At 36.2% G+C, this 18,241-nt stretch overlaps 1 protein-coding gene and 1 pseudogene across 5 annotated transcripts in view; one reads left to right on the top strand and one right to left on the bottom strand.

Moving 5' to 3' along the window:
• Lrfn5 (leucine rich repeat and fibronectin type III domain containing 5) overlaps window positions 1–18,241 on the bottom strand; it is a 356,408-nt gene that overhangs the window by 159,659 nt on the left and 178,508 nt on the right. The window lies entirely within an intron of this gene.
• Window positions 6,777–6,965, top strand: U3l1 (small nucleolar RNA U3 like 1; annotated as a pseudogene).

Below are 18,241 nucleotides of genomic sequence, written 5' to 3'. Positions count from 1 at the left end.
TTCCACTATACAAATGATAAACAGTTTGAGAAATAAAATAGGGAAACAATTACATTCACAATAGCTACAGGTAATATAAAATATCTTGGGGTAAATCTAGCCAAACGAGTGAAAGATCAGTATAAGAACTTCAGATCTCTGAAGAAAGAAATCAAAGAAGATCTCAGAGAGATATCCAATGATCATGGGTTGGCAGAATTAACATTATAAAAATAGATATCCTAGCAAAGACAATCTACAGAGTCAATACAATCCCCATCAAAAGTCTAACACAATACTTCAAGGACATGGAAAGAGAAATTCTCAAATTCCTCTGGAAAGACAAACAACCCTAGAATAGCAAAAACAATTCTTAACAATAAAAGAACGGCTGAGGGAATCACCATCCCTGATCTCAAGCTATACTACAGGGCAATAGTGATAAAAACTGCATAGTATTGGTACAGAGACAGACAGGTTGATCTACAAAATTGAATTGAAGACCCAGAAATAAAACCATATACTTATGCACACTTGATCTTTGACAAAGAAGCCAAAAATATACAATGGAAAAAAGAAAGCATCTTCAATAAGTGGTGCTGGTCTAACTGGATGTCTGTATGTAGAAAAATGAAAATAGATCCATATTTATCACCATGCACAAAGCTCAAGACCAAGTGGATCAAGGACCTCAGCATAAAGCCAGATACATTAAATCTAATAGAAGAGAAATTTGGAAAGAAGCTTGAACTCACTGGCATAGGGGGAAATTTTCTAAACAAAATTCCAGTGGCTCACACTCTAAGATCAACAATTGCTAAATGGGACCTCAGGAAACTGGAAAGATTCTGTAAGGCAAAGGACATAGTCAATAAGACAAATAGGCAACCTAGAGATTGGGGGAAAAATCTTCACTAAAACACACATCTGAGAGACGTCTAATGTCCAAAATATATAAAAAACTCAAGAAGCTAACCACTGCAAAACCAAGCAATTCAATCAAAAAATGGGGTATAAAACTAAACCTAAAATTCACAACAGAGGAATCTCCAATGGCTGAGGAGCAGTAAAGAAATGTTCAAAGTACTTAATGATCAGAGAAGTGCGAATCAAAACTATACTGAGATTCTACCGTACACCACCCAGAAAGGCTAAGATCAAAACCTCAGGTGACAGCGGACTCTGATGAGGATATGGAGAAAGAAGAATACTTCTCTATTGCTGGTGGGATTGCAAACTGGTACAACCACTCTGGAAATCAATTTGGAAGTTCATCAGAAAATTTGAAATAGACCTACATAAAGACCCAGAAATACCACTCTTGGGGTTATAGCCAAAAGATGCCCCAACATTCCACAGGGGCACGTATGTGTCCCACCATGTTCATAGCAGCTTATTTGTGATAGTCAGAAGCTAGAAACAACTCAAATGTCCCACTACAGAAGAATGGATACAGAAAATATGGTTCATTTTAACAACAGAATACTACTCAGCTATTAAGAACTACCCATCCTGAGTTTTGCAGGAAAATGGATGGAACTAGAAAATATCATCCTCAGTGAGGTAACTCTGATCCAAAAGAACATGCAAGGTATGTTCTCACTAATACATGGATATTAGTCATACACACACACACACACACACACACACACACACACACACACACACACACACGAATGTAGTACAGAATACCCAAGATATAGTCCACAAAACTCAAAATGGTCAACAAACTGAAGTGCCCTAGCGAGGATGCCTCTGTCCTACTTAGGAAGGAGAATAAAGCAACCAAAAGGCAGGAGGGATGGAGGGACAGTGGAGAGAAAGGTGACTGGAGTAGAGGGAGAGGTGAACATGATCTAGTATTGGGTGGGACTGTACCCTTGAGAGCCAGCAGAAAGAATGGAAACAGGCGAACTCAGGAGGAAGGAGTTTGGAAGGACCTCAAGAATGTATTGGAGTTCTGGAAAGTGAATCAAAAGGGAAGCCCCTAGATGAAATTCCCTACAGTGGGGAGCGGGAAATTGTTGAGCCCACCACCAGAAGAAAGACGGAATAAAATGAGGGTCCGGGTTGGGTCTGGGTTGCTATCCCATAGTCAAAACTCTGACCTATAGTTCTTCCTCTCTGAAAGAAGTGCAGGGATGGAGTTGGAGAGGAACCTGAGGAAAAGAAAGTCCAGCGACAGGTCAAGGGGAGACCCCAAACCCTGACACCATTACTGATGCTATCTGGGACTCACAAAATGGGACCTATCATGACTGCCCTCCGAAATATCCAACGAGCAGATGAATGAGTCAGTTACAGATATTTGCTGACACCTCTGGTTGAATTAGGGAAAAACTGGAGGAAGTTGAGGAGGAGAGCAACCCTGTAGGAGGACCAGCAGTCTCAATTAATCTGGATCCCCAAATTGATCAGACACTGGATCATCCCCTGGCTACATAAACCAGCTGAGATATGGCCCCCAACACATATACAGCAGAGTACTCCTCGGTCTCTGTTTAGTCAGAGAAGATGCACCTAACCCAGTCTCTCAAGAGACTGGAGAGCCAAGGAAGTTAGAGGTAAGTGGGTGGGGACATCCATGTGGAGACTGGGGGTTGGGAGAATGGGGAGGAGGTATGGGATGTGGTGGAACAGTCGGAGGGTGGACCATGGACCTGGAGGGGAATAAAATCTGTAGTGTATACATACATACATACATACATACATACATACATACATACATACATACATTAAAAAATCAAAAATACATTTAAAACTTAACAGCTTAGGAGATGTGTTTTTGTTTTTAAGGTAGAAATTTGGTTAATATGTAAAAGTCCTTTGTTCTGAAACCTTCACATGCTCTTGGTCAAAAGAGACATTTTTAATAATAGACAAGGGATAAGCTGTATTTTCAATGGTACAGCATTTTGCCTAACATCAAATACAACCACCTAAATAAGAGAGCAAATGGATACAGAAAATGTGGTTCTGTTAAAACAGAAAATTTAACATTGTTTTTTATTATGTTTTCTCTCTTCACATTAACCTCCTCCTTCTTTTCCCCACATTTTGTACATATGAGTTTTGCTGTGTGTGTGTGTGTGTGTGTGTGTGTGTGTGTGTCTGTCTGTCTGTCTGTCTGTCTGCCTGTCTGTCTGTTTATCTGTCTGTCTTTGTTGGTATATGTGTGCACACACATGCTTGCACATGCTCTAGCTCAAGCAATGAATGTTTCTAAAAGAGACAGCTTTAAAACCTGGCTTTAATTATCAATGAAAACATAGAGAGAATTGATAAGACAAGGATAGGGACTTTGAGAAGTTGGATGCGAGTTGAGAGCAGGCTGATGGCAAATGATGATGATGGGAATGCCTCTGCTGGATCTCCACATAGAAATAAGGACCTAGGGTTCTTTTCCGGGCTTACTTTTCATTTTCTCTGGAAGTCAGGAAATATGAGAAACCTTCTCTCTTTAGAATACTGCATATTGCTTTCAGACAAATAAAGGAAAGATAGAGTCCCTTTTTGTAACTTCTTTCCAATTACCCTAAGGTCAAAATAATCACTTTCTCAAAAAGGGATAGTTTGGAGCACCATGTTCTGTTCTCCAATAACTGAGAAAAATCTATCACCATCAAACACTACAAAAAATTAAGATGACTATGAGAGATAATGAGCAGTATTATTTTATGTATAACTGGATTCTCAGAATTACCTTTATATAGCAGGGAATTCAATTTTCAGAAGTACATCTCTTAACCCTGGCACACTAAATTTTTAACATAGAGTTTTTCTAGGGAAGCCATAATAAAATGCAATTTACTAAGCGGCTTAAATGAAGTAGCTGTATTTTCTCTTTTTCTGAATGAAGTTCGAAATGAGTTCAATTTAATTGTGTGTGAGGGTTATCTCTCTGCTAGCAAGTAGCTGACTGTTCTCTACATCTTTATTGGTTGAGGATGCAGATAGGTAGGTAGGTAGGTAGATAGATAGATAGGTAGATAGATAGATAGATAGATAGATAGATAGATAGATAGATAGGTAGGTAGGTAGGTAGGTAGGTAGATAGATAGATAGATAGATAGATAGATAGATAGATAGATAGGGAGAGATTATGATTTTTATTCTTATAAGACACTGTGGTTAGGACAAAACGGCAACCAACAGATTGGGAAAAGATCTTTACCAATCCTACAACAGATAGAGGCCTTATATCCAAAATATACAAAGAACTCAAGAAGTTAGACCGCAGGGAAACAAATAACCCTATTAAAAAATGGGGTTCAGAGCTAAACAAAGAATTCACAGCTGAGGAATGCCGAATGGCCGAGAAACACCTAAAGAAATGTTCAACATCTTTAGTCATAAGGGAAATGCAAATCAAAACAACCCTGAGATTTCACCTCATACCAGTGAGAATGGCTAAGATCAAAAACTCAGGTGACAGCAGATGCTGGCGAGGATGTGGAGAAAGAGGAACACTCCTCCATTGTTGGTAGGATTGCAGACTGGTAAAACCATTCTGGAAATCAGTCTGGAGGTTCCTCAGAAAATTGGACATTGAACTGCCTGAGGATCCAGCTATACCTCTCTTGGGCATATACCCAAAAGATGCCTCAACATATAAAAGAGACACGTGCTCCACTATGTTCATCGCAGCCTTATTTATAATAGCCAGAAACTGGAAAGAACCCAGATGCCCTTCAACAGAGGAATGGATACAGAAAATGTGGTACATCTACACAATGGAATATTACTCAGCTATCAAAAACAACGAGTTTATGAAATTCGTAGGCAAATGGTTGGAACTGGAAAATATCATCCTGAGTGAGCTAACCCAATCACAGAAAGACATACATGGTATGCACTCATTGATAAGTGGCTATTAGCCCAAATGCTTGAATTACCCTAGATCCCTAGAACAAACGAAACTCAAAACGGATGATCAAAATGTGAATGCTTCACTCCTTCTTTAAATGAGGAAAAAGAATACCCTTGGCAGGGAAGGGAGAGGCAAAGATTAAAACAGAGACTGAAGGAACACCCATTCAGAGCCTGCCCCACATGTGGCCCATACATATACAGCCACCCAATTAGACAAGATGGATGAAGCAAAGAAGTGCAGACCGACAGGAGCCGGATGTAGATCTCTCCTGAGAGACACAGCCAGAATACAGCAAATACAGAGGCGAATGCCAGCAGCAAACCACTGAACTGAGAATAGGTCCCCTATTGAAGGAATCAGAGAAAGAACTGGAAGAGTTTGAAGGGGCTCGAGACCCCAAAAGTACAACAATGCCAAGCAATCAGAGCTTCCAGGGACTAAGCCACTACCTAAAGACTATACATGGACTGACCCTGGACTCTGACCCCATAGGTAGCAATGAATATCCTAGTAAGAGCACCAGTGGAAGGGGAAGCCCTGGGTCCTGCTAAGACTGAACCCCCAGTGAACTAGTCTATGGGGGGAGGGCGGCAATGGGGGGAGGGTTGGGAGGGGAACACCCATAAGGAAGGGGAGGGGGGAGGGGGATGTTTGCCCGGAAACCGGGAAAGGGAATAACACTCGAAATGTATATAAGAAATACTCAAGTTAATAAAAAAAAATTAAAAAAAGAATATTAATCCATTTCCCAAAGCACCATTCTCATGAACTCATTATTTCACTTATTAAATATCTTATCTCTAAACAACATTGCACTCTGGGGTTGGGATTCTCTAGAGAAATTTTAATCCAGCAACATGGAGTAAAACATGCCCTCAGTACACATCTTTAATCTCTAACAATGAAAGTATAGGCAGATGCCAGCAGCAAACCACTGAACTGAGAACGGGACCCCCGTTGAAGGAATCAGAGAAAGGACTGGAAGAGCTTGAAGGGGCTCGAGACCCCATATGTACAACAATGCCAAGCAACCAGAGCTTCCAGGGACTAAGCCACTACCTAAAGACTATACATGGACTGACCCTGGACTCTGACCTCATAGGTAGCAATGAATAACTAGGGTAAGAGCACCAGTGGAAGGGGAAGCCCTGGGTCCTGTTAAGACTGAACCCCCCGTGAACGTGATTGTTGGGGGGAGGGTGGTAATGGGGGGAGGATGGGAAGGGGAAGAACATGTAGAAGGGGAAGGGGGGTTAGGGGGATGTTGGCCCAGAAACCAGGAAGTGGAATAACAATTGAAATGTAAATAAGAAATACTCAAGTTAATAAAGATTAAAAAAAAAAAAAGTAAAGTTAGTTCCTAGAAGGAAGCAGGCATGTGTGAAAGTGACATTTAATTGAGTTGACAAATCGAAGATTTGACAGAATGAGTTAGAGATAGGATCCACCCAAATCACACATAAACAGCTCTTAAGCCGCTACTTAATAGCAGCAAGAGAGAAATGAGCCAAGAAAAATCAGATTGAATTAGTCATCTTGGAAGGTTAAATTATATGGATGCTAGAATCTTCCAGGCCTAGACCTAGGGATATATAGTACAGAGAAGTATATACCCTGGGACAACCAAAGTTGGATATTTGCAAAGCTTATGTACACCTTTCATTTAGTCACTTCTTCTGAGGAAATAAAAGCAACATTTATAGGATACTGCAATATAATACAAGTTAGGCTACTTAGATATAACTGTCTAAAATCACACACAAGCCTGGGATGGGTGTGGTAGACACAGTCTAAAAATAACAACTTTATAAGTATTCAAAGCAAAACCAGATTGTTGAAATGAGCAAACAATAAAATATTCATGATTTTATAATTCACAATAGTCATTAAGGCAAAAATAAGAGTGTTCTGCTTCCAGTTATAATAGCACAAAATTGCTAGAGAAGTTTCTCTGACTGTGTAGAGCACCTGAAACCACGACGAGGAGATGTAGCGTTCTCTCCCGAGCATGAAGCCGGCTTTTAGTGTTGCTTCCTGCAACTGCTATTGGCCATTGATGATCGTTCTCGATCCTCTCTGAGGTTCGAGAGGGAGAGAACGCAGTCTGAGTGGAAAAAATATAATAATGGCACAAAATGAACCAGTATTTCCTATCTTGCTTTTTAAACAACTAAAAAATTAGAAAATATAACACAACCCTTTCATAGCTTGATATCATGGAATATGAAACTGCAAATTAAAAGACAGGCAACAGATTCTCATTGAAGCTGTATCTAGAGAAATTTTTCATTTTTTTCAACAACACAGGAAGGATGACACAAAGTGACAGAGTAGCTTTGAAAGAACACAGAACATAGAAAATAGGAAGCTTAGAGTTCTAAACTATATTTTCAGGCATGAAGGTACACGCAGAGGAAAATTTACCAGAATTTAATTTTCATTCAAATCATTATGGATGTTTTTTTGCTAAAAATAGCCAAGACCATTGTACTAGAAGTAGAGATGACTTGACAAAAGGTGGAAACATGATCACCAATAGGATAGAAGTGACCAAGGGAAAGTTCCACAGTTCAAAATTATATAATCAGAATGAATAGCACAAAAGATAGAATTTAACCTAGATTAGACATGATGAAAGTAATGTTTTAAGACAATAGAAGAGTAGCAATTAAAGTGATCTAAAATGAGATGCTTAGAGAAAAAGGACAGTAAGATTAAATGATCAAAATCATAGGTGCTTGTCAGTGTGATGTGGGACTATTAAAGAATCTAACTTGGAACAATATTTATAAGAGGATGAACTAAAACTGATTTTGAAGCATTAGTGGCTTCAGTAGATCAAAGCGAATTTTAATATAATCATAAATCAAAAGATGGAAAACTGAAGTTTAACAAATCTTCAGTGAAATATTTATAAAAGAACAAAAATAAAGGCACAGCATAAACCTTTTTTACATAATGATTGAATAGGAATAATGTCAACAAAAGGAAAAATACATATACATACCATTATATATGCTTTAAGTCAAAAAAAGAATGGAAGGGTCTCAGGCACCACATAAAAAGGAAGGCATTGAAGAGGCATGTCAAAGGGGATCTCTACACATAATTTTAAAAGGACTATGTATTTTTAAACAAAAATGGCAATGAAATATATGGATTTGCATTTTAAAAGACAGGGACAGGATTCCTGAAGTTGATTGGCAACCAGTCTAAGTTATGGCTGTGCTTCAGGACAAGGACAGTCACTGTATCAAAGGATGAGGACACTGTTACTTATGGTATGTGACCCTACAGTTACCACATATGCATGCTTACACATGTACACACACACACACACACACACACACACAGCACCCCACACATACTACATACACACCAAATACACACACACATATGAATACCACAAACACACACACTATACACACCACTCACAAAGACACATATACATATACAACATACATACACACACATACATACATACACATACAGAGAGAGAGAGAGAGAGAGAGAGAGAGAGAGAGAGAGAGAGAAGCAAAAACATTGAAACTAGAGAAATCTCAAATCTCATTATAAGGCGAGCAAAAAACAAACATGAGAAAAAATTTGGTCTTCCATTAAAAAATTTAACTTCCATTAAAAAATATTTTTAAAAAACACATATGTTTAACTAGTTGAACATAATTCTTCACCTTAAATATTTCTATACACAAAATATGTTTGAATATATAAACAAGATACATGTTTTGATGATATTCACCTTCCTCCCCCAATTTTTCCCATATCAACCCTCCCTGTTCTCATATAGCCACATATAGTTGATGATGTAAACTCTGTTTTGCATCACTTATCCATGAAGTGTTATTATGCTAAGCATCCTCATTAACTTGTGGATAATTGTCGTATCTTAATAAAATCAAAAGGCCTTTAATTATGAAAAAAAAAAAAACAAGATACATGAAAAGTCAAGAAGAGAAAGAATTCAAAGTTACAAAGCAATAATGCCAATAAGATAGTTTGGGCTTTTGCAATTATCATGCACAATGTGCAAGATAACTAGAATTAATTACAAAAATTAATTAATTCTAAATAATTAATTAATTGAGAAATTGGTGATATAAGAAGGGAATTAAATGAAAAAATAAAGGAATGCCTTCTATTGAATCAACTCAAAATGGCCATAGACATAATTTTTAAACATGAACATATGAAGATAAAAACAGTTTATTGAAATAAATGATTCAGATAAGGAAAATAAACAAAACATATTATTATATGAGAACTGAGAAACAATATTGAAAGTAAATATTTTGCAAATGAAATGATATAAAAAAGAGAGAACAAGAAATATGTGTCAGAGATATTTTTAATTTTAAAACAAACACTGAATGAAAGATGCTGTACATTCAGAAATCTTCACAATCATGACTGTCAAGTGGAAATGAAGTATTGCCTATAGAAATCAATATTCAAATTATAGGGACCCTGAAAGACAAAAATGTTGAAGGAAACCAGACCATGAAATGCATTTTAAATAAGAGCAAGTGTTAGGCTTTCATCAGGAATGAGAGAAAAACAAATTAAAGAAAATTTCTTTAAATCATTGGATGTGGCAGACTTGCCTTCTCCTAAATCCAGATGAAGGGTATAAAGATATAATTTGTTACTAGATGCATGCCTAGGGTATAGGAAGCTCTATAATTATTCACTGAGTTTATAAGAACAAACAAAGGTAAACAGATATATAAAATATCAGATCACCTTAGTAAATATGTAAAATTCTCATATAGTAACATATTTAACAATGAGTCTATATAAGTATATATGCTCTCACTCAGAATATATTCCATGCATAAAAAGCTAGCATGAACAATGAAAAAAAACATGACATATTATAAGATCAGGCAAGGTTTATATATGTTAGTTATAACTGTATCCTTATGATGTAAAATGAAAAGAAAATATGTTATTGTATGTTTGAGACCATTATTAAACTTTGGGCTTTTAAGAAAAATAAGGTAATCATAAATATTGAAGGGCAAATAATCATGAGACTGGTCTACTGAGTGAAGGCTGAATATCTTTTCACATTGAACTTTCTAAGATGGACACGGGTTTCATAAATCTTTATATATATATATATATATATATGTGTGTGTGTGTGTGTGTGTGTGTGTGTGTGTGTGTGTGTGTGTGTACAGCAATAAAAGAAGAACCCTGAAGGATTTTCCAAGGCATAAACTCTCAAAAATAAGAATAGACAGGAATGTATGGAGGAATAAGACAAAGAGACAAAACAAGGCATTTCATATACAAATAAATTATGGAAAGCACTATTAAGTTTGGAAAGTTACACCATTGAAGAAAAATAAATTCCAACAATTGGAAAACTGATAAGAATAGCCTATTCTTAGCACCCAACTTTCTAATTGCTAAAGAAAACACATGCTTTCCTGAAATTCTATTCAGTCAAGAAGTATATTCATATATGTAATGACTCATTAAATATTTCCTATTAATATAGTTGAGCAAATGCCCTTGTGGTATGATGGAGCATCCTTTGGGTATATGCTGAGGAGTAGCATAGATGGGTTATGAGGTAGAACCAATTCCCAATTTTCTAAGAAACTGAAAACTGATTTCCAAATTAGTTGCATCCCATCAGCAATGGAGGAGTATATTCTTTGCTCCACATTCTTACCAGCATGTGGTATTACTTAAATTTTTTGTTCTTAGACATTTTAACAAGAGCAAGATGGAATCTCAGAGTAGTTTTGATTTGTATTTCCCTGATGACTAAAGTCATTGAACATTTTTTAGAGAATCTTCTGTAGAGAATTATTTGTTTTGTTCTATAACCCATTTTTAATTTGATCATTTTGGTTGTTTGTGTCTACTTTCTTGAGCTCTTTATGTATCTTGGATATTAGTCCTCTCTTGGATGTAGGGTTGGTAAAGATATTTTCCCATTCCATAGGCCGTCCTTTGTATTTTTGACCATGTCCTTTGCTTTATGGAAGTTTTGTTTTTCTTAGTCACTTTCATGAGGTCCCATTTATTAATTGTTGATTTTAAATACCTGACCTTTTGTTGTTTCATTCAGGAAATCATCACCTGTACCAATGCTTTCAAGGGTACTCCCCACTTTCTCTCTATAGATATAGTGTATCCAACTTTAGCTTGAGGGCTTTGATGCACTTGGACTTGAGTTTTCTGTAGGTTGATATGAATCTATTTGTATGCTTTTAGGTGCAGTCAACCAGTTATACCAGCACCATTTTATGAAGATGTTTCTTTTTACAATTTATTGTTTTGCTTCTTTTTAACAATCAAGTGTCAATGGGCATGCAAAACAGACGGGGTGATGGATGAACTTGAATTGAAGACCCAAAAATAAACCCTATCACCCCGTCTGTTTTGCATGCCAATATTGTGGGGTTTGCAAGATGTGTGTGGATAAACATAGAGCAGAGTTTGAAGGAATGGCCATTCAGTGACTGGCACAAATTGAGACTCATCCCATGGGAGAGAGCCAAAATCTGGCACTACTAATAATCTCTACAGGAGTCAAATACAACAGTTATCTGAGAGGCTTCATCTAGAAGCTGATAGAAACAGTCTCAGGGATGCACAGACCAACAATAGGAAGAACTTGAAGAGTCTTGTGAAAGAGTTGGGGAAAAGACTGAGGGAGCCAGAGGGGTCAAGGACACCACAAAAAGACATACAGAGCCAAATAACTTGGCCTCATAAGGGCTCACAGAGACTGGGTTACTAACCAAAGGGCATTCATGGCCTGGACCTAGACCAGCTACAAATATGTAGCAGATGTCTCCCTTCCAATAGCCCAAAAATTAGAGTGGTGGATGTCTCTGATTCAGAATTTTGCTGCCTGCCCTTGGAGCACTTTCCACTTGCTGGATTGCCTTATCTGGCTTCAGTGGGAGAGGATGCACTTAGTCCTGATGAAACTTGATGTGCCAAGGTGGGTAGATACTCAGGGGGCAGGGTTTTCTTCTCTGAGGAGAAGGGGGGTATTGGTGAAAGGGGATCGGGTAGTGGAATTGGGAAGCGAGGAGGCAAAGGGGCTGTGATCAGGATGTAAAATAAATAAATTAATTATTGAGAAAAACATTTCCTATTTCCTTGTAGATTTAGACTAGAAAGAAACTGGATCATTTATTTTTACCTATTACAATTTTATATTTGGCTATCCAAAATCTCTTTCTTGAAGAATATAGTGGGGTCATGATTTAGGAACAAGTCTATTAAGGCAAATCACATTATATCCTGAGTTACTTTACAGTCTATGACATTTCTTCCTGAGAGTATATCCCATGAATTTCTGTCCCATCATTTAATGTTAACTGCAAAGAAGTTGGGAAGAAGTACAGTTTTAAATACCTAGAAACAGTCTCAGAGAATATGAATTCCAACATTAGATATATTAAAACTGAAAGCTGGTAACTGAAGTAGTTATCCTACAATGTTCCCATGCAAAAGATGACTCACGGTACATTGTGAGTTACAATAAGAATAATATTTGGGTCTCAGTAACAGATTACTTACAGAAACTATGAATGATATCAAAACACAGAAAGTAGTACTTGTAAGTCACAGAAAGACTAGAGATAAAGTTGAGTTAGAACTTAGTTGGCATGTGCGAAGCCACAGTTTCAATTACAATATTAGAAAAAACTAGAAAATTTAAACAGGACATAAAGAATTATAATATGTCTTAGACATATGTAGGCTACATAGAGTTTTCGAGGCCAGGTTGAGCTACATACTATAACCTCAATTCAAATTAATTAATTAATTAATTAATTAAAATTAATTATTAACAAAACAGAGCATTATATAAAACATGGGTAGTTTAGATCACAATGCAGTTTATTTATGTTTATTGTTTCAGTAGCGTTTCTTATTCAATAGGTAATGATATTGTATGGAACAATGTTGTCATCTATATTGTACGTACAATTACACTTCACTTAAATGAGTTTTAACTGGTACATAAATTGTAAGACTCTGCACATTAATGGGATACCACATGATGTTTCATTATATGTGATTTCACGGTTTGTAAACTAGAAATTATTAGAGCTACTAATGACTTGGCGGAGCTGTTTAGAAGACATAATGACAAAAGGCAGCATAGCTTGTCAGACACAGTTTCAAAATGTAGTTTTATTTCAAAAGTCCAGTCACAAAACACCAAGCAGCTTCACTTATGACAAAGTGCAAGGAGGATGTCAATGATAGCAGGAGGCAAAGCTTACTATAAGATTTGTGGAAGACAATGGAGATATTTAATACCTTAAAAATAATAAAAGATCCTTTCCCAAACTAAAGTAAGTGATACACATGGTTCCAACAAAATTTACAAAGTAATTTCAAACACTCTTGGTTACTACCAAAACTGAGAGACTAAATGTTCAGCAATAGTTGAACAATGCTGAAGATGAACAAAAGGTACTGATTTTCCATTTCATAACCTACAGAAATGCACATGACCAATAGAACTATCCCATCACTGTAGTTGCTGAGTGCTATTCATGTGATATGATAAAACAAACAAAGAGATAAAACAATGAATCAGGAAATGTTCATACACATATGAAAATGTGCGTGTCAGAATATGAATGTTGGTTTAATTAGAATAGGATCTATTCTTCAATGAACAATATATTGGAGCTATCAGTTACCATGGTGTTAACAGTAGACTAGAACTGAAGTGCACTCTAAATCTAATTTTATTTCTATACTACACAATTGATGGAAACAAAGTTTACAAAAGTTGCTGTGCTGTGAAATACATTTCTTCAGTGTTAGAGACTAGGTCAATTATCTCAGAAAAGCATGCCTGCATATGAAGCATTTTTACACAATTGCACATATGCATACACTAAAAACAAAGTGCACAAAAGATGCAATTGACAGCTTTTCCTTATCGAATGGACATTTTTAAAAATCTTAGCTATTTTTCTGAAGCATGGGGTGGTCTTAGAAAATGAATCTGTATAATGAAGACCACCACCAATGTCATTGAGTTATCCCCTAAAGAATTTTAACACTTATGAAAAATCATTAACTAATAATATATCAATGCTATATACAAAATGATAATTGTGCCAGTGGCAGAGAAGTTTAAACAGTCTCACTAGCTTACTGGGCCCAACACCCGTATATCTTCAAAATAAGATTCAGGAGTACTGTTAGATACAGACATGGAACAAGTACTTATGAAGAAACAGCAGTAGAGCAGAGAGCAACATTATCTCAAACAGACCCCTGAAGCACTGGAGAGGAGCATGTTTACCTATCACCATATAACAAAAGATTCCTGGAGATTGGCAACATATGGAAACAATGTCACAAGGCCCACTGTACTCTAGGTAAACTGTGTGTGAGCCATTTGGGCATGGAAAAAGGCTATGACCTACAGTTTCCCTCTCATCAGCATATTTTCATGACTAATGCCAGTCAGTAGCAGTGAAATTGTCTTGTCTGTTACATGTGTCTTACCAGCCTGCATGTATTATACCTGTGGAAAATTAAATTACCATTCCTAAATATGAGATTTTGCTGTTCAGTAATAGAACATGATTAAAATTAATCAGTAGCTACTGATAAGAAAACTGTGTAGGACCAACCAGATCCACCACGACTTTAAATGAAAGATAAATCTTTTCAACAATTTCCCATGATGCTATAAGAAAATGGAACCTAATTAATATTGACTAGATCAGAATTGCACTCAGATTTAAATCTGAAAGCAAAAAATCCACACAGAATTCAGTAGTGCCAAGAGTCAAATAAATTGAAGGATAATGTAATGTCAAAGAGTTTTCTATCTCATAAAGTAAATACATACATCTTGTACTATTTCAAATACTGTAAAGAAGCTTTTTTTACTGTATGAAGGAAATGAAGCTCAATAGTAGAACTATGGAAGCATTGATAGTGTCTTTAGGCTACATTTGCATGAAGATTTCTTTTAAGCCCCAGTGTTTACAATTATTCAACCACAAAATGCAGTCATTTAAATACTTGTGTTTATATGATATTCATGTAATCTCAGGAAACCTTAATTCAACTTTCACAAATATTTTTGAATTTCAGCAACTGTCTGTTCATACAGAAATGCTTAATTTATAATTAACATTAAGGTGAAAAATTTGTATGTTCACAGACTATAATAATGCATTTCATACTAAGAAGATGAGAATATGTAGAGTTTCTCATCCTTTATACCTGCCCCACATGAGGACCATATTTATACAGCCACCAAAACTAGATAAGACTGTTGAAGCTAAAAATTGCATGCTGAAAGGAACCGGATATAGATTTCTCCTGAGAGACACATCTAGAGCAGGTCAAATTCAGAGGTCAATGCTAGCAGCAAACCACTGAACTAAGAACAGGACCCCCTTGGGGGGAAATTAGAGGAAGGATTGAAAAAGCCGAAAGGGCTTGCAATCCCATAAGAGAAACAATGCCAACTAACAAGAGCTTCCAGGGACTAAACCTCTACCCAAAGACTATACATGGACTGACCCACGGCTCCAATTGCATGTGTAGCCTTGTTTGGGCACTAGTGGAAGGGGGGAGTTCTTGGTCCTGCCAAGTTTGGATCCCCAGTGCAGGGAAATATCAGACTTGGGTGGTAAGGGGTGCTGGATGGGGGGAACGCCCAGATGTGGGAGGGGGAGGGGATGGGGTCTTATGGACTGGAAACCAGGAAATGGAATAACATTTGAAATTTAAATAAAGAAATATATCTAATAAAAAGAAAGATTCCGGTGTTATTGTGTTATGTTTTTAAACTGTGTACCACTAATGTGTTATTTATATCTTAAACTGTGCCATCGTAATCATTCTCCTTTATAAAAGCATTTAATATATTATTATTAATAATATATTTGTGCATGTGTGCATATGATATGTGCTTATGTAAGTATGGACATGCAGTACACCAAAGGGTTTGAGTACAGCTTTTAGAATATGGCTCCCTCCTTCCAGTGTGGAATCCAGGTTAAGTCAATATGCTAGAAATCAAAGTAACTTTACTGTAGAGTGATCTCTTCAACACTACCCATTTCTTTTTTTGAATGCATAGAAGCACAAAACCATACATATAAATGAAATTCCTTATGGTGTTTCTACAAAAGATTTTATAATGTTCAATTTAGTATATGTACATCAATTGCCATATTTGTCATTTCTCAGGAATGAAAACTTTCAAACTTAGAGCCCTAATCTCTGAAATGCCAGTAAGCCTCTGATGTGCAGTTACCATAATCTGTAATACGAAACCATCACTACTCACTCCTGTCTAATGGAAATTCATTAGGTAATGATCAACAGTTGCATTTCCTCCTTTTTCTGGCTGGCCTCAAACTTTCCTCATTCCCCTTCTCCTCTGATTTTTATATTTCATGGATTCCAAATATCAGTGAGATCGCATGGTATTTGTTTTATTCTCGTCAGGCTAACCTATTTCATTTAACATGGTAACCTCTTTATTTCTTAGTATTTCAAGTGGCAGCTTTAATTATTTCTCCTGTGTTGTTTATTATTTATTTCCTATACATGTCATACTGCCTTGTATATATATACCTGTTGAAGAATGGTATACTTTTTATAGTAAAACTGATATTTATTTACTGTTTTCCTCATTTATATTTTTTACAAAAACATTATTTTATATTTAAATTATTATGTAAATATTGATTTTTTGGTGACTTTTCTGTGAGTTGGTCAAAATTGTATGTCATATTATCTGTGATATGAACCAAAGTGACTATGTTTTTCATGTTTAAACTGATGTACAGAATTGGCTCACAAAAGAACATCATTCCCAGAGGTAAAATGCTATACTTTTTTATTTACATGAAACATGTGTCTAAGTCTACATAGCAAACTTTATTCTTGAGATTTAAAGTATACAAGAACAGAAGGTCCTACTTAATTCTTATGGACATCCTGTTCAAAAATAAATTAGAATGAAACTATCAGAACAGGCAAAGCGCAAATAAGATATAGCTGATGATTCTTGTATGACATTTCCTTTTGTGTTATCTTCATCAATCATTACTTTCCTCCTGAGGCTTTATAAAAATCTGTTAGACAAATAACCTTATATAACTGCCTACATTTCTAAATTTTGTCTGTAAATAGTACAGAAATTTTTATTTGCAGTCTAATAGCATTCCTCAAACAAACTAAGCATTCTGCACAATCTCCTTATGCTGTGTGAATAGATAAAGAACCGGAATCTACCTTACAACATCTCAGATGCCTGCTGGTGCCCTGATGGCATCACTATATCTGATGCCATTTTCTTTGGTCTATTTTCCAGGTGGAAGCATTTCTGTCTGACGACATAAAAAGCTCATCAATGCAGAGATGCACACTCACTAAAACTGTACAGACCAAACAGAATCACTCTTTAATAAACCTGGTACAGGGTTGGGAAAATCTACTGTTTTGTTTAAGCATGAATATAAGACACATTAGAAAAGTCTAACAATATAAACCTGATAATACGTACTAAAAATCCACATAATAAAAGTTGTGAGCCTATGTTACAAGCCCTCTTTTGACACAGAAAATTCTTGCTGTATTTATTTTTTTACTGCATAAATAATAAAGTCAGATTTTCAAGTTGTGAATTATTTCTTTGTCTGAATCATTACCATAGAAATCACTGAAATAATCTAAGTAGAGCTCATTTATTTTAATGGAACTCTATACTCAAATCATTAATAAGTAAGTCAATGCTAAAATGTGGTTTGTTTTAGATATTAAGCAATATGTTAAGGATACAAAACTTATCATATCAATCTCTATCTGTGTACAAATTATCAAAAGGAAACCTTGATTCTTATCACAGATTTAAGCTTGCCTGGGATCAGGGGAAAATACCACCTTACAAGACACAGATGAGTCGAAAGCAACAGAATCCTCAATCTATAGCCTAAGCCAATGCTCCTGCCTTGGGTATGTCAGGCTTATCATAGAAACTTATTTTCATGCCAAGTCAATCACTTCTTGAATATTACCAAGTCCAAAATTGAGGTTAATTAGACATGGATACAAATTACCACCATCCGATGTCACAGACAGACAGTATGTGTGGGTGTTCAGCAGGGACAAAGGAGGTGATCATTGGACAACAGCCCAAACACAGCCCATATGTCAACCATCCCCACTGCATTCTTTTTTTATCAATTTCATTATTAATTTCTTTAACAATTCTAGAAGTATGTTTGTGTCAAATCGCTATTGCAGCAGTCAAGTACGCCATCTAACTTCATACTTCAAACGCAAGTCTCCCAGTTTTCTTATATTCTTAATCTTCTTAGTTGACAGTTCTTTACCTAT

The sequence above is a fragment of the Rattus norvegicus genome, chromosome 6, assembly GCF_036323735.1.
Source record: "Rattus norvegicus strain BN/NHsdMcwi chromosome 6, GRCr8, whole genome shotgun sequence".
In the NCBI taxonomy this organism is placed as follows: Eukaryota; Metazoa; Chordata; class Mammalia; order Rodentia; family Muridae; genus Rattus; species Rattus norvegicus.
Note: the sequence above shows the minus strand (reverse complement) of the source record. Positions and strands in the feature narration are given on the sequence as shown.